General features: G+C 37.0%; 2 long non-coding RNA genes across 2 annotated transcripts in view; one reads left to right on the forward strand and one right to left on the reverse strand.

The window, feature by feature from the left end:
- LOC134728952 (uncharacterized) overlaps positions 1-27423 on the forward strand; it is a 173853-nt gene that overhangs the window by 137416 nt on the left and 9014 nt on the right. The window lies entirely within an intron of this gene.
- Positions 3795-27423, reverse strand: part of LOC130540771 (uncharacterized) — a 41786-nt gene continuing 18157 nt past the window's right edge. Inside the window, exons 3-4 of the long non-coding RNA XR_008954769.2 lie at positions 22607-22697; positions 3795-5253 (exon numbers count right to left, since the gene is read on the reverse strand). This is a non-coding gene — a long non-coding RNA (uncharacterized LOC130540771). The remainder of the gene's footprint in view (positions 5254-22606; positions 22698-27423) is intronic.

The following is a 27423-nucleotide window of genomic DNA, read 5'->3' on the forward strand; positions in this document are numbered from 1 at the left end:
AAGTTGAATATAGACTATCAAACATTTAGGAAGTTTATCCAAAGGAAAGAAATAAACATATATGAGTATGATAATACTTATTTCAGAAAAAGGGTTACTTCTGAGTAGACAGGAATGAGGAAGAGATGGAAGGTGGGACTGTAACTGTATTTGTAATGTGTTGTTTCTTTGAAAATAATGACAATCTAAAGGGAATGTAGCAAAATATTAGCACAGACAATCTCAGTGGTGAATATATTAATAACATGTGCCTTGAGTGTAAATATAACATAACTTTAAAAGACTACATATTAAGGCCATGATATATAAAAAATTTAAATGAACAATGAAAATAGTAAAGCTTATAAGTAATGCCTAAGTTATTTGTCTTAACATGGCTCTAAAACACCAGTTAAAGTCTTGATGGAGAAGATACTTGATGTGAGGAATTAATAAACAACACCTGGGTCTTTGAAAGACACCTAAGCCTTTTGCCTCAAGGTGGGACAACCACGTGGTGATAATCATACTCCAGAACTCCCTTGAGGTCAGGCTGGGGCTAGACTATAGCTGAAACCACATCTTGAGTTTCTTCCCCTGCCTTATCCTGTTCTCCTTACATCATTATAATTTACTCAGGAGAGAAGTCTGTCAGTTAATCACTTGTATAGAGATTCCTGTTTCAAGCTGTGTTTCTAGAGACCCTGATCTAAGATAAAGTTTGATTGACACAGCCTTAATTCTTGAAACAACATTTTCACTTGGTATATAATTCTAGGTCATAACTGTCTAATCTTGAAGTTGTTATTCTATTTACTTCTAGCCTCACTGCTGTTTTGAGAAGTCAGGCATCAGTCTAATTGATATTACTTTGTTGCTGGTTTGCCTTTTTACTGTCTACTTTAAAAATATTTTTATCTTTGGTATTCTGCAGGTTCATTACAATATCTCTACATGTGTGTTTCTTTTTATTTACCCTTCTAGCATTTGTTTGGCTTCTGGAACCTGGGAATTTATGACTTTCATAATTTGGGTAAATCCTTAGCCATTTACCCTTCAAATATTGTCTATTTCTATTACCTTATTTCCAAACTTCAATTATATTTATTACTATAGCCCCCTATCAATCACTTTGTTATCTTAGGCTATAATCTGTGTAATTTCTTCAGAGTTATTTTCCAATTATTAACTTTCTCTTCAATCATTTAAAATCTGTTCAAAAATATTATTTACTATATTTTAAATTTCTAGACTTTTTTTAAAAAACCTAATCATTTTTGTAGTGTCTTATTTGTATTTTTATTGATATATCATAATTGTACATGTTTTTTGGGATACATGTGATAATTTGACAGATGCGTACAATATGTAGTCAAATCAGAGTAATTGGGATATCCATCACCTCGAACATTTTTTTTTATGTTGGGAACATTATAATTCTTCTTTTTTAGCTATTTTGAAATATATAATAAATTATTGTTAACTATAATTTCCATACTATACCATCAAATAATAGAACTTATTCCTTCTAACAATATTTTTGTACCCTTTAACCAACTCGTCTTCATTCCCCTTCCCCACTTCCTTTCCCAGCCTCTTGTAATCATCATTCTGTTCTCTACCTCCATGAGATTCAGTTTTTTAGCTTCCACATGTAAGTGAGAACATGTGATGTTTGTCTTTCTGTGACTGGCTCATTTCACTAACATAATGACCTCCCATTCCATCCATGTTGCTGCAAATGACAGAATTTCATTCTTTTTTATGGCTGAATACTACTTCATTGTTATATATACCACATTAAAAAAATCTACTCATCTATTGATGGACACTCAGGTTGATTCCATATTTTGGCTATTGCGAATAGTGCTACAATAACCATGGTAGTACAGATATCTCATCGACATACTGATTTCCTTTCTTTTGGACATATGCCCAGCAGTGGGATTGCTGGGTCATATGGCAGTTCTGTTTTTAGTTTTTTGAGGAAGCTCTGTATTGTTTTCCATAATGGCTGTATGTAGTGAATCATTTACTAAATGTAGTATTGGAACTCTTATTTTAAGGGTATTTATTACATAACCATTATATTCTATATACAATAATTCTAATATCTACAGTATTTGAGAGTTTTACTCTTCTTTCAGTGGTTTCTGCTCACTCTTAGTATCTTATTTACTTTCGTATTTTATTTTTGTGAGCATATATATTTTTATACATTTTGCAGGGATTTTGTTGAAGCCTGGGATTTAGGGTAGGTTCCTTAGTAGATGGTTTACATTTACTTCTATTGGGAACATGGTGACACTCCCATTCCAGCATTAGTTTAAAGAAATTTCTCAGCTTCAAATTAATTGGATCATAGAGGTAGAGAAAATTCTGGCTCCAAACATACGTGAAGAACAGATTGTTATGTATTCTAGAAGAACATTTTTTTCTTCAATTTGGGGTCAAGTCTTAGACATGCATTGTTTTTTCCTGTTTTACTTTGGGAGGAAAGATTTTCTTTCTAGCTTGGATGTTCCTTGTAGGTGTAGTGTTTTTTTCTTTAGGGGGATCTGTGTACCTGAAATAGGAGGAGGTCTCCAATCTAACTTTCTCTTTCAATGGGCTCTAGGTTTTGTTTAAAAATTGAGATCAGAGCATCCAATTCAACTTTCTATATGATGGAAACGTTCTGTATTTGTGTTGTCCAACATGGTATCCATCAGCCACTGTGATTATTGAACACTTGAAATGTGGCTTATGTAATTGAGAAATTAAATTTATAATTTTTAAAAAAATTTAAATAGTCGCAGGTGGCAAGTGGCTACTGTATTGAACAGTGCAGCTCTGGACTATCAGCGATCAGCCATTGTCCCAGGACAGGCATCGTTTTCAGTATTCTCTTACCTTTTGAGATTAATGTTTTTGCTTTAACTTTTTGGTTTCTACGATTTTTTTAAAAACTTCTCAATTAAACAATTAAAGTATCTAAAAATGCATTTTTAAAGCAATTTTAGCTGTTCTCCGCTGGGAAAGTTTTTTTTCCCAAGGTATGTAGTTTGCTGTGTTGCTGGGAATAGAAGTTGTAGATGATATATAAGCAGATTCTTGAATGTGATGAGGAAGTGATTCATGCAAAAATGAGATATAGTGGAGAAAAAAACCGCAAGGTCCCTGGGGGAAGGAATATCTTTGAATATTTAAGAACTATCAATACCGCAAGTGTAACTAGTGTGGAGTAGCAAGGGGGAAAGAATAGTAGACGATAATGTCAGAGAGGCAGGCTAGAGATAGGTCTTTTTACAGTCTTATAGAGCATGGAAAGCATTTTGGATTTTTATTTCAACTATGGTGGGAAACCATTAGTAGTTTGAGTGGGGGTTAGTGGCGTGATGTGATTTATGTTTTCCAAAGATTACTAGGATAGTTCCATGGAATATAGGTAGCAAGATCAGTTGGGTTTTGGAGTAGTTTAAGTGGGAGATGATCAACACTATATGGATTGTCTCTGTTCTTAAAACACACAAAGAGCACCACATACCATGGCACATTGATATCAATAGCATGCCTTTTACTACCAACATTGTTCATGCCACAATGCCCTCATCTGTACACCTGCTCCAAGGCAGGCCACTTGGAAGATGAATTCATGCAATGACGGATTTTAATGCCATAATTTTACTAATGCAAACTCTGCTTCCATTAATTATTTTCAACAAGTATATTTTAGTAAATTCCAAAGTCTTCTTGTTTAAGGTAATTTCTCATTCAGTTCCACAAATTACCTGGAATATATCATTGAATTAAATAGAATATCTGAGGAAAGGCTGTTTATGGGCAGGGCATCATTTATTGAACATAAGTGCCATTATTCATCATTATGCTCATTACAGTACAAAGGATTTATCTGCTTTTGACATCTGGCCTTTTAAAGTAACCCAATTTTGGCCGCATGTGAAAGGTGAAGAAGAAGTACAGTCCATTTCTCTAATGACAGAGCTGTAGAAGCTAATGGCAGCATAAGCCATTCTAGACAACTAGGAACAACTTGAGTAGTACTTTTAATTACTTTTAGAGGAAAACCTGAAAACGTATCAAGAAAGAAAAATGGAAGTTTACTTTATAATGAAAAAGCTTTTACTTCTTGTTATTACTACCATGGATAGGGGAGAGAAAAAAGGAAGCATATCTTAATATGAATGGAATTTAGTTTGTGTGTGTATGTGCGTGTGTGTGTTTTCATGGTTAATTTACCCTAAAGAGCCCCTGAGTAGTAGAAAACTTGTAGGAGTAAGAACACGAGGAATAAGAAGTTGAAGTCAAGTATGAGTTCCCATTCTGGCTGAATAACTTGTTGAGTGGCCTTAGGCAAGTCAGTTTTCCTCTTTGGCTTCATGTTCTAATATTCCACAGTTTTGCAGCCTCTTTTCCCTTAAAGAAGGTTGTCAATTACTACTGGAGAAGTGTCTCACTTGTAAATAACTGCTTGACAGCTGTGATGTCTGCCTCTGCACCTGTGAACCACAGAGGCACTGAGTTCAAAATTTTCTGTCTGCTGCTCATGCTGTATGTGTCATAAGCTTTAGTAATAATTTTGGATAATGAAGGTGGTGCTGATAATGAAATTGAAAATGCACAAACTTGATATTTGCTGTATTTTAAATCTCTTTTATTAGGAAGTCTTTTAAAAAGTCTTAAGAGATATTGCTACTGTGAGCATAACCTACTTATAATACCCAATCAATGTCTTTTGCCCCAATTTTTATTAGTAGTTGTATTAGTCAGGGTTCTCTAGAGGGACAGATATATATATGTGTGTGTGTGTGTGTATATATATGTGTGTGTGTGTGTGTATATATGTGTGTGTGTATATATATATTTATTTATTATTAACTCACATGATCATAAGGTCCCACAATAGGCTGTCTGCAAGCTGAGGAGCAAGGATAGTGAGTCCCAGTCCCAAAACTGAAGAACTTGGAGTCTGATGTTCAAGGGCAGGGAGCATCCAGCATGGGAGAAAGATGTAGGCTCAGAGGCTAGGCCAGTCTAATGTTTTCATGTTTTTCTGCCTACTTTATCTTCTAGCTGTGCTGGCAGCTGATTAGATGGTGCCCACCTAGATTACGGCTGGGTCTACCTTTCCCAGCCCACTGACTCAAATGTTAATCTCCTTTGGCAACACCCTCACAGACACACCCAGGAACAATACTTTGCATCCTTCAATCCAATCAAGTTGACACTCAGTATTAACCATCACAGTGGTAGACTCCCTGCAGAGCACTGTCTCTGTAAAGAAAGGACAGGATGAGGATTAACCATTAGACATTTAATTTTGGTGGTGTTTTAAATTTTCTATTTATACTTTAGAAGTAAGTTTATAAGATTGCTTATCTAGGATTAATAAGAGGTAAGAGTAAGAAGATATGATTATGAGGAGGCATGGGTAAGAGAGAGGGTAGCCAGTTTCAGGGTTCAGGTGGGGATGGTTGGAAGAAGAATAAGAGTAAGAATGGAAGTATGAGGAAGGGAGATAGGGCAGGATTTATTCTATTTACCCAGTAATTATGCTTATAATACAGGCCCCTTATCAACTCATTCATTTATTTATTCAACAAATACTTGTTAATTGATGTTATGCTAGGTGCCAGGGAATAAAATGCAAATAAGATATCATCAAATAGTGAAGAGAGATCTTCACAGGCTTACAGAAGAGATACAAAACAAAATTATTCGGGAGTCTAGAGAGAAAAGAAAGTTCTTTATTATTCTTCAGTAGGTCAGGAAAGAGATATTGAATGGGTAGGAGTTTTCCATTTGACAACAAATACTTAATGAGCACCTATTATGTGGCAGGCTTTATTCTTGCTATTGAGAATATAGCATTAAACAACACAAAGTCCTTATTCTTGAGGAGCTTTCATTCTGGAAGGGGAAGATAAGAAAGTTACATGCAGTGTTTCTTTTTTCTTTGTAAGTGTTATAGAAAAAAAAGCAGAATAACAAGGTAGAAAATGGATGGTGCTATTTTATTAGGGTGGATAAGGATGGCTTCACAAAGAAGATAACATTTGAGCAGAAACACAAAGGGAGGAAGGAGGCCATGCAGATATCTAGGGTGTGAACGCTGCAGGTAGAGGCAACAACAAGCACAAAGGCCCTGAAATGGGAGCAGCTTGACATATTTTAGGTACGACAAAGAGGCCAGTGTAGCTGGAACACAGAATGCAAGGGAAGAACAATAGAATATGAGATCGTAGAGATATCAAGGGGACCATATTCTGGAGGGTCTTGCAACTTATGTAAGAACTTTAGATTATACTCTGAATGAGATGGGCAATACTGGAAAGTTTTGAGTAGATGATGATTATGGTGCTGGGTATAATTAACAGATTATGTGTGCATTGGAGAAGGGGGCAAATAAGGAAGGAAGCTGGGAGGCTCTCACAACAATCCAGTTGCAGGGTGATGATGGCTCATATCTGAGTGGTAGGAATAGCATAATGAGAAATGGTTGGATTCTGTGTGTATTTTAAATGTGGAGCCCAGGAGATTTGCTATTGGATTGGATATATTCTGTGAGAAAAAGAGAGGAGTCAAGGATAACTCCAAGGTTTCTCACATGGAGATGGAGCAACTATAAGATAGATATGTGATCTTACATAACATGGAGCAACTAACATGGTGAAGGCTGCAAAAGGAGCAGGTATGGTGGGGGAAGTATGTGGAATTTTAGATGTTTATTGGTTAGACATGCAAGTGGAGATGATGAGTAGATTATTGGCCGTATGAACCTAGAGTTCAGAGGAAAAATCAGAAATGCATTTGAGAATTATCTACGTATTGATAGCAATAAAGTCCTGGGACTGGATGAGATTTCCTAAGGAGTGAGTGAAGTAGAGAAGAGGCTTAAGTGTGAACCCTGGATCACTCTGATATTTAACATCTGGGGTGGTGAGGAAGAAATGGTAAAGGAGAGAACAGGAAGAAGTGGCTGCTAAATTAGAAAAACCAAGGTAATTCAAATGGAGAAAAGGACAGTTTTTCTAATAAATGGTGCTAGACAAACTGAATATCCATGTGGGGGAAAAAATGAATCTTAGCCCTTAACTCACTCTATATACAAAATTAACTCAAAATAGACCTAAGCATGAGATCTGAAATGAGATAAAGCTTCTAGAGGAAAACAGAAGAATATGTCCTTGGTATAGGCAAAGATTTCTTGGAACACAAAGTTGTAAAAGAAAATAAATTGGACTTCAAAATTTCAAAACTTCTACTCTTCAGATACACTGTTAAGAAAATGAAAAGGCAAACTACAAACTGTCAAATTATTTGCTGTACATATAACATTTCTTTATGTATTTTGGATATAAAACCTTTGTCAGTTATAACTCAATAAGAGACAGACAACTCACTAAAAAATTTGGCAAAATTTTAGACAGTTCACAAAAGAAGATATGTGAATGACCAAGAAACATACGAAAAGATGTTCAACATCATTAATCATTAAGGATATGCAAATTAAACTACCACTACATACCCACTAGAATGGCTAAAATTTAGAATATGGAATTCTTATACATTACTTATGGGAATGTAAAATTATACAACTACTTTGAAAAACAATTTGGCAGTTTAGTATAAACATCCCCTTTCTGTACAGTCTGGCAAATCCACTTGTAGATATTTACCCAAAAGAAATGCATATATGTGGCCGGGCGCGGGTGGCTCGCGGCTGTAATCCTAGCACTTTGGGAGGCCGATGCAGGCGGATCACGAGGAGTTCAAAACCGTCCTGGCTAACACGGTGAAACCCCGTCTCTACTAAAAATACAAAAAATTAGCTGGGCGTGGTGGCAGGTGCCTGTAGTCTCAGCTACTCAGGAGGCTGAGGCAGGAGAATGGCGTGAACCCAGGAGGCGGAGCTTGCACTGAGCCGAGATCGCGCCACTGCACTGCAGCCTGGGTGACAGAGCGAGACTCCATCTCAAAAAAAAAAAAAAAAAAAAAAAGAAATGCATATATGTCCATACAAAGACTGCACATGGATGAACATAGAATCTTTATTAATAATAGCCTGGAACTGAAAACAATTGAAGGTAATTGTGGAATATCCATGCAATGTAATACTGAGCAATTAAATAAGACCAAACTGCTGATATGTGAAAGAACACGGATAAGCTCCAAAAACATGTTGAAAGAACAAAGCCAGATGTAAAACAGCATATAGTGCACAACTGCATTTCTGGAAAATTTTAATACAGACTAAAATAATCTATAATAACAGAAAATAATAACTGGGCTCCAGTTTTAAAATACATACAGAATCCATGTGTGTCTCATTATACTGTTTTACCACCCAGATCTGAGCCACCATCACCCTGCAACTGGATGATTATGAGAGCCTCCCAGCTTCCTCCATTATTCGCTACCCCCCCAATACACACACACAACGTGTGTATCTATGAATATAGATTCTACATGCAATTATGGTCCTTAGTTTAGAACATACACAAAAATCAATTTTATGTGGGTTAAAAATTAATAGGCTATATTTTAGAGCTAAAACTTAAAACTATAGAAAAACTGAATGGATTATGAAGTGTTCCTATATATCCCCCCTTCCCCACAGTTTCCCCTGGTTTCAGCGTCTTGCATTAGTGTGGTATATTTGTTATAATTAATAAACCAATATTGATAGATTATTATTAACTAAAGTCCATAGTTTACATTAGGGTTCTCTTTGTGCTGTATAGTTCTGTGGGTTTTGACAAATGCATAATATCAGGTATCCACCATTACAATACCATACAGAATAATTTCACTGTCCTAAAAGTCCCCTGTGCTTCACCTATCCATCCCTTCCATCACCCTCCAAGAATCCATGCAACCATGGACCTTTTTATTGCCTCTATTGTTTTACGTTTTCTAAGATGTCATGTAGTTGGAATGACAGAGTATGTAAACTTTTCAGACTGGAATCTTTCACTTTGCAATATGCATTTGTTTCCTCTGTATCTTTTAATGGCTTGGTAGCACATTTCTTTTTAGTGCTAAATAATGTTCCATTGTATGGATGTATCACAGTTTGAATTATTCATTTATCTATTGAGGGACATCTTAGTTGCTTTCCATTTGGGGCAATTATGAATAAAGCTGTTATCAACATTGTGTGCAGGTTTTTGTGTGGCCATAATACCAAAACACATTCTAATTCATCTGGGTTAAATACTTAGGAGCATATTGGTATTTGTATTAAGTCCGTGTTTACCTTCGTCAGAAACTGCCAGATTGTGTTCTAAAGCAGCTGTGCCATTTTGCACTTTCCATCCATAATAGATGCGAGGTCCTGTTGGTCCACATTCTTGTCGGCCTTTGATATTGTCAGGTTTTTTGTTTTAGTCATTCTATTCCATGTGCGGTAGTATCTCAATTTTCAATTCCCTAATGACATGTGATGCTGAACATATTTTCATATGATCATTTGCCACATGTATATCTTCTTTGATGAAGTGTCTGTTCAGATAGATCTTCCATTTTTTAATTGGGTTATCTTTTTGTGTCTCGTCTTTTCATTCTCTTAAGAGTTTTTTAGAGTAGAAAATTTTAATTTTAATGAAGTCCAACTTGATTTCTTTTATGGATTGTACCTTTGATGTTCTAAAAACTCATTATCAAACCTTGGATCATTTAGATTTTCTTCCTGTGTTATCTTCTAGAAGTTAACATTTTGAATTTTAAATTTAGGTCTATGATTCATTTTGAGTTGATTTTTGTGAAAGGTGTAAGGTCTGTGTCATCGACTTTTTTTGGGGGGGGAATACAAATGTCCAGTTTTTCTAGTACCATTTGTTGAAAAGACTATCTTTTCTCCACTGGATTGCCTCTACTCCTCTGTCAGAGGTCAGTTGACTGTATTTGTGTGAGTCTATTTCTGGACTCTTTATTTTGTTCATAAGTGTAAATCAATTTGTCTATTTTTTAAGTTAACACCACATCATCTTGATAATTGTAATTTTAAAATAAGTCTGAAATAAGGTAGTGTCAGTTTTCAGATTGTTTTTATTCTTTGATATTGTATTGGCTCTTCTGAGTGTTTTGTTTTTCCATATAAACTTTAGAATCAATTTGTTGATATTCACAAAACAGCTTGCTAGGAATTTGGATTGCATTGAATCTATAGATCAAGTTGGGGATAACTGACATCTTGACAATATTGATTTTTTTTAATGCATGAACATGAAATATCTTTCCCTTTATTTAGATCTTCTTTGATATTTTTCAGTCTTATAGTTTTCCTCATATATATTTTGTCAGATATATAGATATATATATCTATAAATATCCCAGGTAGCTGGGATTACAGGCACGTGCCACCACGCCCAGCTAATTTTTGTATTTTTAGTAGAGACGGGGTTTCACCATGTTGGCCAGGCTGGTCTCGAACTCCTAACATCAGGTGGTGTGCCTGCCTCAGCCTCCCAAAGTGCTGGGATTACAGGCGTGAGCCACTGTGCCTGGCCAGATTTATATATTTTCTCTATATCTGTATATAGTTTATCTATCTAAAAATATTTTTCTCATATATATGTATATATTTTATCTAAGCCAGATTAATTTATATTTATATATTTTATCAGATTTACACCTAGTTATTTTGGGTGCTTTTGGTGCTAATGTAAAAGATGCTTTGAATTTCAAATTCCAATTGTTTATTGATGGTATGTAGGAAAGTTATTGACTTTAATATATTAACATTGTGTCATGCAATCTTGCTATTTGTCATAATTGCTTATTAATTCCAGGAATTTTTTTTCCACATAGACAATCATGTCATATGTGAACAAAGTTTTATTTGTTTCTTCCCAACCTGTATGCCTTTTGTCTTCTTTTCTGGTCTTACTGCATTGGCTAGGACTTTAGTGTAATGTTGAATAGGTGTGGTGAGAGGGACATCCTGGTTTCATTCCTTATCTTAGGCAGAAAGCAACTAGTTTCCCACCATTAAGTATGATGTTAGCTGGAGGTTTTTGGTAGGTATTTTTATCAAGCTGAAAAAGTTTTCTTAAATTTTTAATTTGCTGAGATCATGAATAAATGTTGGATTTTTCAAATGCTTTTGCTGCATTTATTGATATGATTTTTCTTCTTTAACCTGATTTTATGGATTATATTAATAAATTTTTGAACATTCAATCAGCCTTGCATACCTGCCATAGGGTTGTGACGGACTGATTGATTTGCTCGTATTTTGTTGGAGATTTTAACACCTGTATTCATGAGATACATTGGTACATGATTTTTCTTTCTTGCAATATCTTCATCTGGTTTTGGTATTAAGGTGATACTGGCCTATTAGAATAAATTAGGAAGTGTTCCCTCTGCTTCTGTTTTCTGGAAGAGATTGTGAAGAATTGTTATCATTTCTTTCTTAAATGTTTGGTAGAATTCACCAGTGAGACTATCTGGGCCTGGTGCTTTTTGTTTTGGAAGGTTATTAATTGCTCATTCAATTTCTTTTTTTTTATTATTATACTTTAAGTTTTAGGGTACATGTGCACATTGTGCAGGTTAGTTACATATGTATACATGTGCCATGCTGGTGCGCTGCACCCACTAACTCATCATCCAGCATTAGGTATATCTCCCAATGCTATCCCTCCCCCCACCCCACAACAGTCCCCAGAGTATGATATTCCCCTTCCTGTGTCCATATGAACTCATTGTTCAATTCCCACCTATGAGTGAGAATATGCGGTGTCTGGTTTTTTGTTCTTGCGATAGTTTACTGAGAATGATGATTTCCAATTTCACCCATGTCCCGACAAAGGACATGAACTCATCATTTTTTATGGCTGCATAGTAGTCCATGGTGTATATGTGCCACATTTTCTTAATCCAGTCTATCATTGTTGGACATTTGGGTTGGTTCCAAGTCTTTGCTATTGTGAATAATGCCGCAATAAACATACGTGTGCATGTGTCTTTATAGCAGCATGATTTATAGTCCTTTGGGTATATACCCAGTAATGGATTGGCTGGGTCAAATGGTATTTCCAGTTCTAGATCCCTGAGGAATCACCACACTGACTTCCACAATGGTTGAACTAGTTTACAGTCCCACCAACAGTGTAAAAGTGTTCCTATTTCTCCACATCCTCTCCAGCACCTGTTGTTTCCTGACTTTTTAATGATTGCCATTCTAACTGGTGTGAGATGGTATCTCATTGTGGTTTTGATTTGCATTTCTCTGATGGCCAGTGATGATGAGCATTTTTTCATGTGTTTTTTGGCTGCATAAATGTCTTCTTTTGAGAAGTGTCAGTTCATGTCCTTTGCCCACTTTTTGATGGGGTTATTTGTTTTTTTCTTCTAAATTTGTTTGAGTTCATTGTAGATTCTGGATATTAGCCCTTTGTCAGATGAGTAGGTTGCGAAAATTTTCTCCCATTCTGTAGGTTGCCTGTTCACTCTGATGGTAGTTTGTTTTGCTGTGCAGAAGCTCTTTAGTTTAATTAGATCCCATTTGTCAATTTTGTCTTTTGTTGCCATTGCTTTTGGTGTTTTAGACATGAAGTCCTTGCCCATGCCTATGTCCTGAATGGCAATGCCTAGGTTTTCTTCTAGGGTTTTTATGGTTTTAGGTCTAACGTTTAAGTCTTTAATCCATCTTGAATTGATTTTTGTATAAGGTGTAAGGAAGGGATCCAGTTTCAGCTTTCTACATATGGCTAGCCAGTTTTCCCAGCACCATTTATTAAATAGGTAATCCTTTCCCCATTGCTTGTTTTTCTCAGGTTTGTCAAAGATCAGATAGTTGTAGATATGTGGTGTTATTTCTGAGGGCTCTGTTCTGTTCCATTGGTCTATATCTCTGTTTTGGTACCAGTACCATGCTGTTTTGGTTACTGTAGCCTTGTAGTATAGTTTGAAGTCAGGTAGTGTGATGCCTCCAGCTTTGTTCTTTTGGCTTAGGATTGCCTTGGCGATGTGGGCTCTTTTTTGGTTCCATATGAACTTTAAAGTAGTTTTTTCCAATTCTGTGAAGAAAGGCATTGGTAGCTTGATGGGGATGGCATTGAATCTGTAAATTACCTTGGGCAGTATGGCCATTTTCACAATATTGATTCTTCCTACCCATGAGCATGGAATGTTCTTCCATTTGTTTGTATCCTCTTTTATTTCCTTGAGCAGTGGTTTGTAGTTCTCCTTGAAGAGATCCTTCACATCCCTTGTAAGTTGGATTCCTAGGTATTTTATTCTCTTTGAAGCAATTGTGAATGGGAGTTCACTCATGATTTGGCTCTCTGTTTGTCTGTTGTTGGTGTATAAGAATGCTTGTGATTTTTGTACATTGATTTTGTATCCTGAGACTTTGCTGAAGTTGCTTATCAGCTTAAGGAGATTTTGGGCTGAGACAGTGGGGTTTTCTAGATATACAATCATGTCGTCTGCAAACAGGGACAATTTGACTTCCTCTTTTCCTAATTGAATACCCTTTATTTCCTTCTCCTGCCTAATTGCCCTGGCCAGAACTTCCAACACTATGTTGAATAGGAGTGGTGAGAGAGGGCATCCCTGTCTTGTGCCAGTTTTCAAAGGGAATGCTTCCAGTTTTTGCCCATTCAGTATGATATTGGCTGTGGGTTTGTCATAGATAGCTCTTATTATTTTGAAATACGTCCCATCAATACCTAATTTATTGAGAGTTTTTAGCATGAAGCGTTGTTGAATTTTGTCAAAGGCTTTTTCTGCATCTATTGAGATAATCATGTGGTTTTTGTCTTTGGCTCTGTTTATATGCTGGATTACATTTGTTGATTTGTGTATATTGAACCAGCCTTGCATCCCAGGGATGAAGCCCACTTGATCATGGTGGATAAGCTTTTTGATGTGCTGCTGGATTCGGTTTGCCAGTATTTTATTGAGGATTTTTGCATCAATGTTCATCAAGGATATTGGTCTAAAATTCTCTTTTTTTGTTGTGTCTCTGCCTGGCTTTGGTATCAGAATGATGCTGGCCTCATAAAATGAGTTAGGGAGGATTCCCTCTTTTTCTATTGATTGGAATAGTTTCAGAAGGAATGGTACCAGTTCCTCCTTGTACCTCTGGTAGAATTCGGCTGTGAATCCATCTGGTCCTGGACTCTTTTTGGTTGGTAAGCTATTGATTATTGCCACAATTTCAGATCCTGTTATTGGTCTATTCAGAGATTCAACTTCTTCCTGGTTTAGTCTTGGGAGGGTGTATGTGTCCAGGAATTTATCCATTTCTTCTAGATTTTCTAGTTTATTTGCGTAGAGGTGTTTGTAGTATTCTCTGATGGTAGTTTGTATTTCTGTGGGAACGGTGGTGATATCCCCTTTATCATTTTTTATTGCGTCTATTTGATTCTTCTCTCTTTTTTTCTTGATTAGTCTTGCGGTCTATCAATTTTGTTGATCCTTTCAAAAAACCAGCTCCTGGATTCAATAATATTTTAAAGGGTTTTTTGTGTCTCTATTTCCTTCAGTTCTGCTCTGATTTTAGTTATTTCTTGCCTTCTGCTAGCTTTTGAATGTGTTTGCTCTTGCTTTTCTAGTTCTTTTAATTGTGATGTTAGGGTGTCAATTTTGGATCTTTCCTGCTTTCTCTTGTGGGCATTTAGTGCTATAAATTTCCCTCTACACACTGCTTTGAATGCATCCCAGAGATTCTGGTATGTTGTGTCTTTGTTCTCGTTGGCTTCAAAGAACATCTTTATTTCTGCCTTCATTTCGTTATGTACCCAGTAGTCATTCAGGAGCAGGTTGTTCAGTTTCCATGTAGTTGAGCAGTTTTGAGAGAGATTCTTAATCCTGAGTTCTAGTTTGATTGCACTGTGGTCTGAGAGATAGTTTGTTATAATTTCTGTTCTTCTACATTTGCTGAGGAGAGCTTTACTTCCAAGTATGTGGTCAATTTTGGAATAGGTGTGGTGTGGTGCTGAAAAAAATGTATATTCTGTTGATTTGGGGTGGAGAGTTCTGTAGATGTCTATTAGGTCCACTTGGTGCAGAGCTGAGTTCAATTCCTGGGTATCCTTGTTGACTTTCTGTCTCGTTGATCTGTCTAATGTTGACAGTGGGGTGTTAAAGTCTCCCATTATTAATGTGTGGAAGTCTAAGTCTCTTTGTAGGTCACTCAGGACTTGCTTTATGAATCTGGGTGCTCCTGTATTGGGTGCATATATATTTAGGATAGTTAGCTCTTCTTGTTGAATTGATCCCTTTACCATTATGTAATGGCCTTCTTTGTGTCTTTTGATCTTTGTTGGTTTAAAGTCTGTTTTATCAGAGACTAGGATTGCAACCCCTGCCTTTTTTTGTTTTCCATTTGCTTGGTAGATCTTCCTCCATTCTTTTATTTTGAGCCTATGTATGTCTCTGCACATGAGATGGGTTTTCTGAATACAGCACACTGATGGGTCTTGACTTTTTATCCAATTTGCCAGTCTGTGTGTTTTAATTGGAGCATTTAGTCCGTTTACATTTAAAGTTAATATTGTTATGTGTGAATTTGATCCTGTCATTATGATGTTAGCTGGTTATTTTGCTCGTTAGTTGATGCAGTTTCTTCCTAGTCTCGATGGTCTTTACATTTTGGCATGATTTTGCAGTGGCTGGTACCGGTTGTTCCTTTCCATATTTAGTGCCTCCTTCAGGAGCTCTTTTAGGGCAGGCCTTGTGGTGACAAAATCTCTCAGCATTTGCTTGTCTGTAAAGTATTTTATTTCTCCTTCACTTCTGAAGCTTAGTTTGGCTGGATATGAAATTCTGGGTTGAAAATTCTTTTCTTTAAGAATGTTGAATATTGGCCCCCACTCTCTTCTGGCTTGTAGGGTTTCTGCTGAGAGATCTGCTGTTAGTCTGATGGGCTTCCCTTTGAGGGTAACCCGACCTTTCTCTCTGGCTGCCCTTAACATTTTTTCCTTCATTTCAACTTTGGTGAATCTGACAATTATGTGTCTTGGAGTTTCTCTTCTCGAGGAGTATCTTTGTGGCATCCTCTGTATTTCCTGAATCTGAATGTTGGCCTGCCTTGCTAGATTGGGGAAGTTCTCCTGGATAATATCCTGCAGAGTGTTTTCCAACTTGGTTCCATTCTCCCCATCACTTTCAGGTACACCAATCAGACGTAGATTTGGTCTTTTCACATAGTCCCATATTTCTTGGAGGCTTTGCTAATTTCTTTTTATTCTTTTTTCTCTAAACTTCCTTTCTCGCTTCATTTCATTCATTTCATCTTCCATTGCTGATACCCTTTCTTCCAGTTGATCGCATCGGCTCCTGAGGCTTCTGCATTCTTCACATAGTTCTCCAGCCTTGGTTTTCAGCTCCATCAGCTCCTTTAAGCACTTCTCTGTATTGGTTATTCTAGTTATACATTCTTCTAAATTTTTTTCAAAGTTTTCAACTTCTTTGCCTTTGGTTTGAATGTCCTCCCGTAGCTCATAGTAATTTGATCGTCTGAAGCCTTCTTCTCTCAGCTCGTCAAAGTCATTCTCCATCCAGCTTTGTTCCGTTGCTGGTGAGGAACTGCGTTCCTTTGGAGGAGGATAGGCGCTCTGCTTTTTAGAATTTCCAGTTTTTCTGTTCTGTTTTTTCCCCATCTTTGTGGTTTTATCTACTTTTGGTCTTTGATGATGGTGATGTACAGATGGGTTTTTGGTGTGGATGTCCTTTCTGTTTGTTAGTTTTCCTTCTAACAGACAGTACCCTCAGCTGCAGGTATGTTGGAATACCCTGCTGTGTGAGGTGTCGGTGTGCCCCTACTGGGGGGTGCCTCCCAGTTAGGCTGCTCGGGGGTCAGGGGTCAGGGACCCACTTGAGGAGGCAGTCTGCCCGTTCTCAGATCTCCAGCTGCGTGCTGGGAGAACCACTGCTCTCTTCAAAGCTGTCAGACAGGGATATTTAAGTCTGCAGAAGTTACTGCTGTCTTTTTGTTTGTCTGTGCCCTGCCCCCAGAGGTGGAGCCTACAGAGGCAGGCAGGCCTCCTTGAGCTGTGGTGGGCTCCACCCGTTCGCGCTTCCGGGCTGCTTTGTTTACCTAATCAAGCCTGGGCAATAGTGGGCGACCCTCCCCCAGCCTGGCTGCCGCCTTGCAGTTTGATCTCAGACTGCTGTGCTAGCAATCAGTGAGACTCCGTGGGCGTAGGACCCTCCGAGCCAGGTGTGGGATATAATCTCGTGGTGCGCCGTTTTTTAAGCCCGTCGGAAAAGCGCAGTATTCGGGTGGGAGTGACCCGATTTTCCAGGTGCTGTCCATCACCCCTTTCTTTGACTTGGAAAGGGAATTCCTTGACCCCTTGCACTTCCCTAGTGAGGCAATGCCTCGCCCTGCTTCGGCTCGTGCACGGTGTGCGCACCCACTGACCTGCGCCCACTGTCTGGCACTCCCTAGTGAGATGAACCTGGTACCTCAGATGGAAATGCAGAAATCACCTGTCTTCTGCCTTGCTCACGCTGGTAGACCGGAGCTGTTCCTATTGGGCCATCTTGGCTCCTCCCCCCATTCAATTTCTTTAATGGATTCAGGCCTATTCAGATGGTCTATTTCTCCTTGTATGAGTTTTTATAGATCTTTTGAGGAATTAGTCCATTTTATCTAAATATTATCATGTTGTGGGCATAGAGTTGTTTAAAATAGTCTTTATTATCCTTTTATTGGCCATGGGGTCAGTAGTAATGTCTCCTCTTTCATTTCTGATACTAATAATTTATTTTTACATTGTTAGCCTGGCTAAGGGTTTATCAATTAGATTGCTCTATTTTTGGTTTTGTTGATTTTCTTATTTCTTCCCCATTTTCAATTTTGTTTATTTCCACTCTAATTTTTATTAGCTCTTTTCTTCTGCTTGCTTTAAGGTTATATAACTCTTTCTCTAGTTATCTAATGTGTAGGCTTAGGTTACTGGTTTTAGGTCTTTCTTCTTTTCTAATATGTAAATTCAGTATTACAAATTTCCCTCTAGACATTGTTCTTGCTGCATTCTGCACATTTTGATAAATTGTATTTTTATTTTCATTTATTTTTTAATTTTCTTGAAACTTCTTCTTTCACCCATGTGTTACTTAAAAGTGTGTTGTTTAATCTCCAAATATTTGAGATCCATCTAGATATTTTTTATTGATTTCTATTTTAATTCAATTGTGGTCTAAGAGCATACTTTGTATGATTTCTATTCTTTAAATTATTACAGATGTTTTTATGGCCCAGAATGTGGTCTATCTTGGTGAATGTTCCCTGTGAGTTTGATAAGAATGTTTATTCTGCTGTGGTTGGGGAAGTGTTCTAAAAATGTCAATTAAATCCAGTTGACTGACAGTGCTGTTCAGTTCAACTATATTCTTACACTGATTTTCTGCTTGCTGGATCTGTGCATTACAGATAAAATCTCCAACTATAATTGTGGATTCATCTACTTTGCCTTATACTTCTGTAAGTTTTGCATAATGTATTCTGGTTCTCTGAATACACATTAATTATTATGTCTTTTTGGAGAATTGACACTTTTATTAATATATAACACTCTTCTTTATCCCCTCTTCTTTATCCCTGATAAATTTCCTTGCCTTGATTCTGCTTTATCTGAAATCAACATAGCTTCTTTAGCTTTCTTTTGACTGGTGTTAACATGGTACATCTTTCTCCATCCCTTTACTTTTAATCTGCATTTCTACACAAGCTGTGTATCCCTTATCCAAAATGCTTAGGACCAAAAGTTTTTCAGATTTCAGACTTTTTTGGACTTTGGAATATTTGTATTATATTTACAGGTTGAACATCCCTAATCTGAAAATCTCTCCAATGAGCATTTCCTTTGATCATCATGTCAGTGCTCAAAAGATGTTGGATTTTGGATTTTCAAATTAGGGATGCTCAACCTGTGTCTAAAGTAGGATTATTGTTGGGTCTTGTTTTCAATCCACTCTGATAGCCTTTGTCTTTTAACTGGTATATTTAGGTCATTTAGATCTACTATGGTCTGCATGTTTATGTCCCCTCAAAATTCATGTTTTGAAATGCTACCCTCCAAGATGATAGTATTAGGAGTTGGGACTTTTGGAAGGTTGTTGAGTTATGAGGGTAGAGCCCTCATGAATGGTATTAGTGCCTTTATAAAGAGGCCCAAGGAACTTTGTTCACAACTTTCACCACATGAGGACCCTGAAAGAAGGTACCATCTATAAACCAAAAAGTGTGCTCGCACCAGATATTGAATCTGTTGGTGACTTGATTGTGGACTTCCCAGACTCCAGAACAGTAAGAAATAAACTTCTGTTTTATGAAATACTCAGTTTATAGTATTTTGTTATAGCAGCCTGAAGGGACTGACATCTAAAGTGATTATTGATACAGTTGAATACCTGCCACATTTTAAATTGTTTTCTATTTGTTTCACTTTTGAAAAATCTTCCCTTTTTCTAACTTCTTTGATTTTAATTGAGCATTTTATATGATTCCATTTTCCCTCCTTTCTTAGAAATCGATTAAAAAATTTTTAGGCCTTGACCTAGAGTTTTCAATATATATTTACAAATAATCTAAGTTCACTATCAAATAATAGTATGTAGCTTCATGGGAACTGCAAATACATTATAACAAAATCTTCCCAATGTCTTCTCATTCCTTACAACATTGGTGCATTTATTCTATTTATTCAGAGGCTATATATGTTGTTGATATTATTATTTTGAACAAACAATTATATATTACATAAGATATGAATAAGAAAGGTATTTTTTTAAAAAAAACTTTCCTTTATACCTTCTTTAACACTCTTCCTTTCTTCATGTAAATCCAAGTTTCTCACCTATATCATTTTTCTTCTCCCTGAAGAAATTTTCACATTTCTTGCAAGGCAAATAGATCTATTGCTGACAAATTTCCTCAGTTTTTGTTTGTATGAAAAAGCCTTTATAATTTTTTCACTTTTGAAGGATATTTTCACTGGATATAGAAATCTCAGTTGGTGATCTTTTTCTTTCAACACTTCAAATACTTCATTCCACTCTTCTCTTCCTTGCATGGTTTCTGAAGAGAGTTCCAATATAACTCTATCCTTGTTCCTCTGTAGATAAGGTATTACCCCCCCACCCCTGCCGTCTGGCTTTTTTCAAGATATTTTGTTTTTGGTTTCCTACAGTTGGGATATCATATGCCTAAATTTTGGGTATTCGTTCCCTTGGTATTCTCTGAGCTTTCTCAATCTTTGGCTTGGTGTTTCTTATTAATTGTGGAAAATTATGATATGTTATTACTTCTAATATTTCTTTTGCCTCTTTCATTCTTCTCCTAGTATTCCCATTATATGTATGTTGTACCTTTTGTCTTGTCCCACAGTTCTTGGATGTTCTGGCCTATTATCTTATGATAATCTTATATTATTTTGTGATTAAAATATCTCTCTCCTTTCTCTTCTCTTTGATGGGCTATATTCCCTGGGTTGTGACTTTTAGAAGAGTTTCTTAGCCTTTTTCTCCCCTATGCTTATGTGAGACTGAAATCGAGGCTGGAGTTAGCTAATTGACCTTCCATCAGGTCAGATAAGGCTGTGGTAGTTTCCCTGAGAGCCAGCTTTTGTTACAGAGGACAGAATGAAGACCAGAATGCTCTGGGCATATTTCAAAATGGGTACTTTTCCCTTGAGTACATTTCAAAATTAATACTTTTTACCTGTCTTTGCTGGAAGCAAGAGGGAATTTTTCTCAGATGTTCACTGTGATAAACTGGTGGGTCTTTTGGAGGGAAAACTCATGAAAATGATTTTTCATTTCATTGTGATTTGTAACTGCAATGCTCTGATGGATCTAAGAAGATTTGTTGATTTTCAAATTTTCAGCCCCCTTGTTGTGAGGACAGGAATGATGACTTGCAAACTCTTTACATGTCAGAGTGGAAATCATAAGTCTTCTATGTGGATTTTAGATATAAATATAAAAGGTAAAATAGTAGAATTTCTACAATATTACATACAAATGTATCTTCATGATTTGAGATAGACAAGTTTTTTGAAGGTAAAAAAATGCTAAAGAAAAAAATGAATAAATTGGACTTTATTAAAATAAAAAAAAACTTTTTTTCATCAAAAGACATCAAGAAAAGCCAGGAATGGTGGCACACACCTGTAGTCCTAGCTACTCAGGAGGCTGAGGTGGGAGGATTGCTTGAGCCCACGAATTTGAGTCTACAGTGTGCTACAATTGCACTTGTGAATAGCCACTGCACTCTAGCCTGGGCAATATAATGAGATCCCATCAAAAAAAGGCATCAAAATAGTGAAAATAAAACCACAGAGTAGGTAAACCGATATTCACAATACAAATAAGAACTTAATATTCAGTATTTTAAAACATCTATGTCAAAGGGCTTGTATTCAGAATATGAGAACTACAACGACAACAACAACAAAAAAAGCGAGGCGCAGTGGCTCACACCTGTAATCTCAGCACTTTGGGAGGTCGAGGCAGGCAGATCACCTGAAGTTCAGGAGTTTGAGACCAGCCTGGCCAACATGGTGAAACCCTTTCTCTACTAAAAATACAAAAATTAGCTAGGCATGGTGGTGGGCACCTGTAATCCCAGCTACTTGGGAGGCTGAGGCAGGAGAATTGCTTGAACCCAGGAGGTGGAGGTTGCAGTGAGCTGAGATGGCGCCACTGCACTCCAGCCTGGGCAACAGAGAGAGACTCCATCTCAAAAGGAAAAAAAAAAAAAAAAAAGAAAGAAAGAAAGAAAAAAAAGAAAAAAGACAACCCAAGTTTTTAGCAGGCACTTCCAAAAGAGGACAGCTGTTTCAGTCAGCTTGGACTGCTATAGCAGAATACCATAGACTAGTTGGTCAAACAACACACATGTACTTCTCACAGCTCTGTAGGCTGAAAGTCTGAGATTAGGATTCCAGCATGATTGTATTCTTTTGACGGTCCTCTTTGATTTGCAGATGGCTGTCTCCTCATTGTATCCTCACATGACAGAGAGAGAAATAATCTCTCCCTCGTCTCTTCTTATAAAGGCACTAACCCCATTCATGATGGTTCCACTCTCCTGACCTAATTACTCCTAAAAGTTCTATCTCCTAATACCATCATATTGGGGGTTAAGATTTCACATATAAATTTTGGCAGGGGCACAAATATTTAGTGTATGACAATATCCAAATAGCCATTGAGCCTATGAAAACATTAGCCGTGAGGGAATCACAAATTCAAATCCTAACTCTACGCATCCATCAGAATGGCAAATTTAGAAATCAAAATAATAAAAACCCATAGTGTTGACACGATGTTGACACCCACAGTGTTAAGCAATGGAAACTCTCACATACTACTAATAGGAGATTATTTGTACAACCACTTTGGAACATTCTTTGGCAGTATCTGTTAACGCTAAAACATGTATTCTTTGACCCCCAAAATTCACTCCTAGCTTTACACCCAACAGAAACGCATCTATATGTGCACCAGAAGACACATTCGAGAATGCCCATAGCACTATAATTTATAATAGTAGAAACATTCAGATTTTAATAAGAGTGGAATGGATAAATAAATCTTGTTATATTTGTACATGGAATATTACATAATAAAAATAAACAAGCCAGACATGGTGCCTCACCTGTAATTCCAGTGCCTTGGGAGGCCAAGGTGGGAAGATTGTTCAAGCCCTGGAGTTTGAGAACAGCTTGGGCAACGTGTCGAGACTCCATCTCTACAAAAAAATACAAAAATTAGCCAGTTGTGATGGTGTATGCCTGTGGTCCCAGCTACTTGGGAAGCTGAGGTGGTATGGGTCACCTGAGCCTGGGAGGTCGAGCCTGCAGTGAGTTGAGGTGGTGCCACTGCACTCCAGCCTGGGTGACACAGTGGGACCCTGTCTCAAAAAAAAAAAAAAAACTACTGCTACAATATTAAGTGAACGGAGACAGAATCTAAAGAAAACATGTTGTATGATTCTGTTTATGTAAAATTAAAACACAGGCACAAATAGTCAATGCCGTTAGAATAGTGGTTACCTTCAAGGAGATAACGAGTGGGAGGGGACACCTTGAGGGCTTCTGGTGAGTGATCTGGGTGGTAGTTACATGGAGTTTACTTTGTAAAAATTAATGAAGCTGTTAACTTATGTACATTATTACTTCAATATGAAACTTACTTTAAAAAACATGTTATATAATACGTACCCTCCAAAATTATGCACACATTATCACAAACATGCTGACAAGATACCAAAATGTTAACAGTGAATATCAATGAGTAGTGAGATTTTCATTTTTGTGATTTTGTTGTATTTTTCAAATTTACTTCAATGAACCAAATTACTGTTGTGATTAGAAAATATCATTAAATATTACTTACTATCACTTTAGGAACTGTGTGAAAGATGGGTTGGGGAGAGGTAAGACAGGAATGTCAGGAGGCATTGGTAACAGCCACTTGAGAGGGGATGAGGGTCTGACTGGGGTTGTGTGGTTAGGGAGGTGGTGCATTATGTTGAAATCAGGAGCACAAGAGGAGTAGAGGCCTCTCTCCCTTTCCTCTTTCTCTCTCTGGGGGAGGGGCAAGGAGCTGGGGAAGTTCAGTTTTAAGCATGTTAGGATTGGGTTCCCTTTGGGATAATCCAAGTAGAGATGTCTGTAAATAATTTTAATTGTTACATAAAATGTCTAATTTCAACATTACCATTTGATATGACCCAATCTGAATACATTGAGTCACCAAATGAAGGAATTTTTTCTGTGACATCTTCCCTTCTTGGCCCCATGCATTCACAAATTAGTTTTTTATATCATATAAATGAGAAAACAGTGCCCTGATGAGTATTATATTCTCCGCTGGAGCTTTTTCTCCTTTAAGGTGAGTTTTCATGGCACAAATTACACCTCAGGAAAAAGGCACAACTTCTTGCAAGACAATGACTAAATTTTAGAAGATGAAGATTAAATGGACAAAGAGCTATAATTACCTCATTATTAAAGATTCTAACATTCAAAAACCAAAGAATTCACTATTGAAACTCCAAGGTAGTTAAGTGACTGATAATTATTTTTCTTCCTTATCTGTATACCTAATGTAAATCAGGGAAAAGAAATTGAGATAGAAAAAAGTCTTAATAACAATTTTGAGGTTCCACAGTAAAAACTTTATCAAGAAAACCTAGTTAGATGATGATATACATACTACTATAGGTGTATAAGTAGCTGGTTGCTACCCCCACGCTCCAAGAGTTCACAAGTGGTTCTTTAATGCATACACTCTTTATTTTGTATGTATTAGAGTATATTTTATATATACATATATAATAGCTTATTTTATACACTCACGGTCTTTAAATTATAATCATTTGCAGCATAAGAGAGTCTTAGTTAGAAGGTTGTCCTTAGATGACACAAGAGTAAATGATACAGTAATAATGGAAGACCAAATTTCAACCCATCTGTGCAACTGAGTCTGCCAAATCTTGCTAAATTTGCTTGATTGAAAATTTCTTCCTCTCTTTCTCTGTGTCCTGTACAATTTCACAATATAATCCTAAGATTTGGATGCCCATGTGCTGGCAGTATCTTGTAGTGGTTGGTTGTTAAGTTTGATCATATAACCAAATTGGTGAAAGGGATTTATATATATATATATATATTTAATATTCATATTGAGAAAAGCACAAAGTCATTTCCATTTTCTTAACCTAATAAAATGTAGCTCTCCTTTGGGTTATTGTTCATTCAATAATATAGACTGGACTTTCACATTAGCAGAAATGTTACTGCATCCAATAGATCATATCTTACTATTCTCCGTCCCTTCCAAAATCATGCTCTGCATGAAACTTTTGGTTTATGGGAGTTTCCCCTCATGACAGTACCAACTTGAATGTGTTCTGTAAAATGTCACATTGTCCAAAACTGGTTTTTCTAGCTTTTGTGAAGATTATATGGTCTATGGGTTCTGCCTGGTAAGTTTTTGTACATCACTGTACGTCTCTGCTCATGGTGAGCATTGCAGACTGAGAACAGCTCTACTTTTGATGGTTGTTTTATGTTTCCTCAGTGACTGATTTTTATTAGTTTCAAAAGATAACAATATATGCATGCACACACGCTGATGTTTCTGAAGGGCATTGTGATGAAAGATTAGAATGCTTTTTGCCTTCCTCCTGATCAAACAGTGGGTCTTAGGGAGTATGGGTACATTTACTTTGTCACCAAAAAGAATAAAATCTGTTGACATTGTTACTTGTCACTCATCTTCATTCATTCTTTTTTCTTTTTCAAATTATACTCTAAGTTCTGGGATACACGTGCAGAATGTGCAGGTTTGTTGCACCCATCCGCCCGTCATCTACATTAGGTATTTCTCCTAATGGTATCTCTCCCCTAGCCCCCAACCCCTTGACGGGCCCCAGTGTGTGATGTTCCCCTCCCTGTATCCATGTGTTCTCATTGTTCAGCTCCCACTTATGAGTGGGAACATACAGTGTTTGGTTTTCTGTTCCTGTGTTAGTTTGCTGAGAATGATGGTTTCCAGCTTCATCCATGTCCCTGCAAAGGACATGAACTCATCCCTTTTTATGGCTGCATAGTATTCCATGGTGTATATGTGCCACATTTTCTTTATCCAGTCTATCATTGATGGGCATTTGGGTTGGTTCCAAGTGTTTGCTGTTGTGAACAGTGCAGCAATAAACATGCATGTACATGTGTCTTTATAGTAGAATGATTTATAATCCTTTGGGTATAAACCCAGTAATAGGATTGCTGGGTCAAATGGTATTTCTGGTTCTAGCTCCTTGAGGAATCCCCACACTGTCTTCCACAATGGTTGAACTAATTTACCCTCCCACCAACAGTGTAAAACTTTCCTATTTCTCCACATCCTCTCCAGCATCTGTTGTTTCCTGACTTTTTCATGATCATCATTCTAACTGGCTTGAGATGGTATCACATTGTGGTTTTGATTTGCATTTCTCTAGTGACCAGTGATGACGAACTCTTTTTCATGTTTTTCGGCTGCATAAATGTCTCCTTTTGAGAAGTTTTATATCCTTAACCCACTTTTTGATAGGGTTGTTTTTTTCTTGTAAATGTAAGTTCTTTGTAGATTCTGAATATTAATCCTAAGTCAGATGGATAGATTGAAAAAATTTTCTCCCATTCTGTAGGTTGCCTGTTCACTCTGATGGTAGTTTCTTTTGCTGTGCAGAAGCTCTTTAGTTTAATTAGATCCCATTTGTCAATTTTGGCTTTTGTTGCCATTGCTTTTGGTGTTTTATTCATGAAGTCTTTGCCCATGCCTATGTTCTGAGTGGTATTGCCTAGGTTTTTTTCTAGCATTTTTATGGTTTTAGGTCCTACGTTTACATCTTTAATTCATCTTTTTTGTATAAGGTGTAAGGAAGGGGTTCAGTTTCAGTTTTCTGCATATGGCTAGCCAGTTTTCCCAACTGGCTTTTCCCATTTATTAAATAGGGAATCCTTTCCCCATTGCTTGTTTTGATGAAGTCAGGTAGTGTGATGCCCCCAGCTTTGATCTTTTTGCTTAGGATTGTCTTGGCTATATGGGCTCTTTTTTTGGTTCCGTATGAAATTTAAAGTAGTTTTTTCTAATTCTGTGAAGAATGTAATGGTAGCTTGATGGGGATAGCATTCACTCTATAAATTACTTTGGGCTGTATGGCCATTTTCATGATATTGATTCTTCCTATCCATGAGCATGGAATGCTTTTCCATTTGTTTGTGTCCTCTCTGATTTCCTTGAGCAGTGGTTTGTAGTTCTCCTTGAAGAGGTCCTTCACATCCCTTGTAAGTTGGATTCCTAGGTGTTTTATTCTCTTTGAAGCAATTGCAAATGGGAGTTCACTCGTGATTTGGCTGTTTTTCTATTATTGGTGTATAGAAATGCTTGTAATTTTTGCACATTGATTTTGATTCCTGAGACTTTGCTGAAGTTGCTTATCAGCTTAAGGAGATTTTGGGCTGAGATGATGGGGTTTTCTAAATATACAATCATGTCATCTGCAAACAGAGACAATTTGACTTCCTGTTTTCTTAATTGAATACACTTTATTTCTTTTTCTTGCCTGATTGCCCTGGCCAGAAGTTCCAATATTATGTTGACTAGGAGTGGCGAGAGAGGGCATCCTTGTCTTGTGCTGGTTTTCAAAGGAAATGCTTCTGGGTTTGCCCATTCAGTAAGATATTGGCTGTGGGTTTGTCATAAATAGCTCTTATTATTTTGAGATACGTCCCATCAATACCTGGTTCATTGAGAGTTTTTAGCATGAAGGGGTGTTGAATTCTACTGAAGGTCTTTTCTGCATCTATTGAGATAATCATGTGGTTTTGTCATTGGTTCTGTTTATGTGATGGATTATGTTTATTGATTTGCATATGTTGAACCAGCCTTGCATCCCAGGGATGAAGCCAGCTTGATCATGGT

Source organism: Pan paniscus, chromosome 15 (assembly GCF_029289425.2).
Source record: "Pan paniscus chromosome 15, NHGRI_mPanPan1-v2.0_pri, whole genome shotgun sequence".
Lineage (NCBI taxonomy): Eukaryota > Metazoa > Chordata > Mammalia > Primates > Hominidae > Pan > Pan paniscus.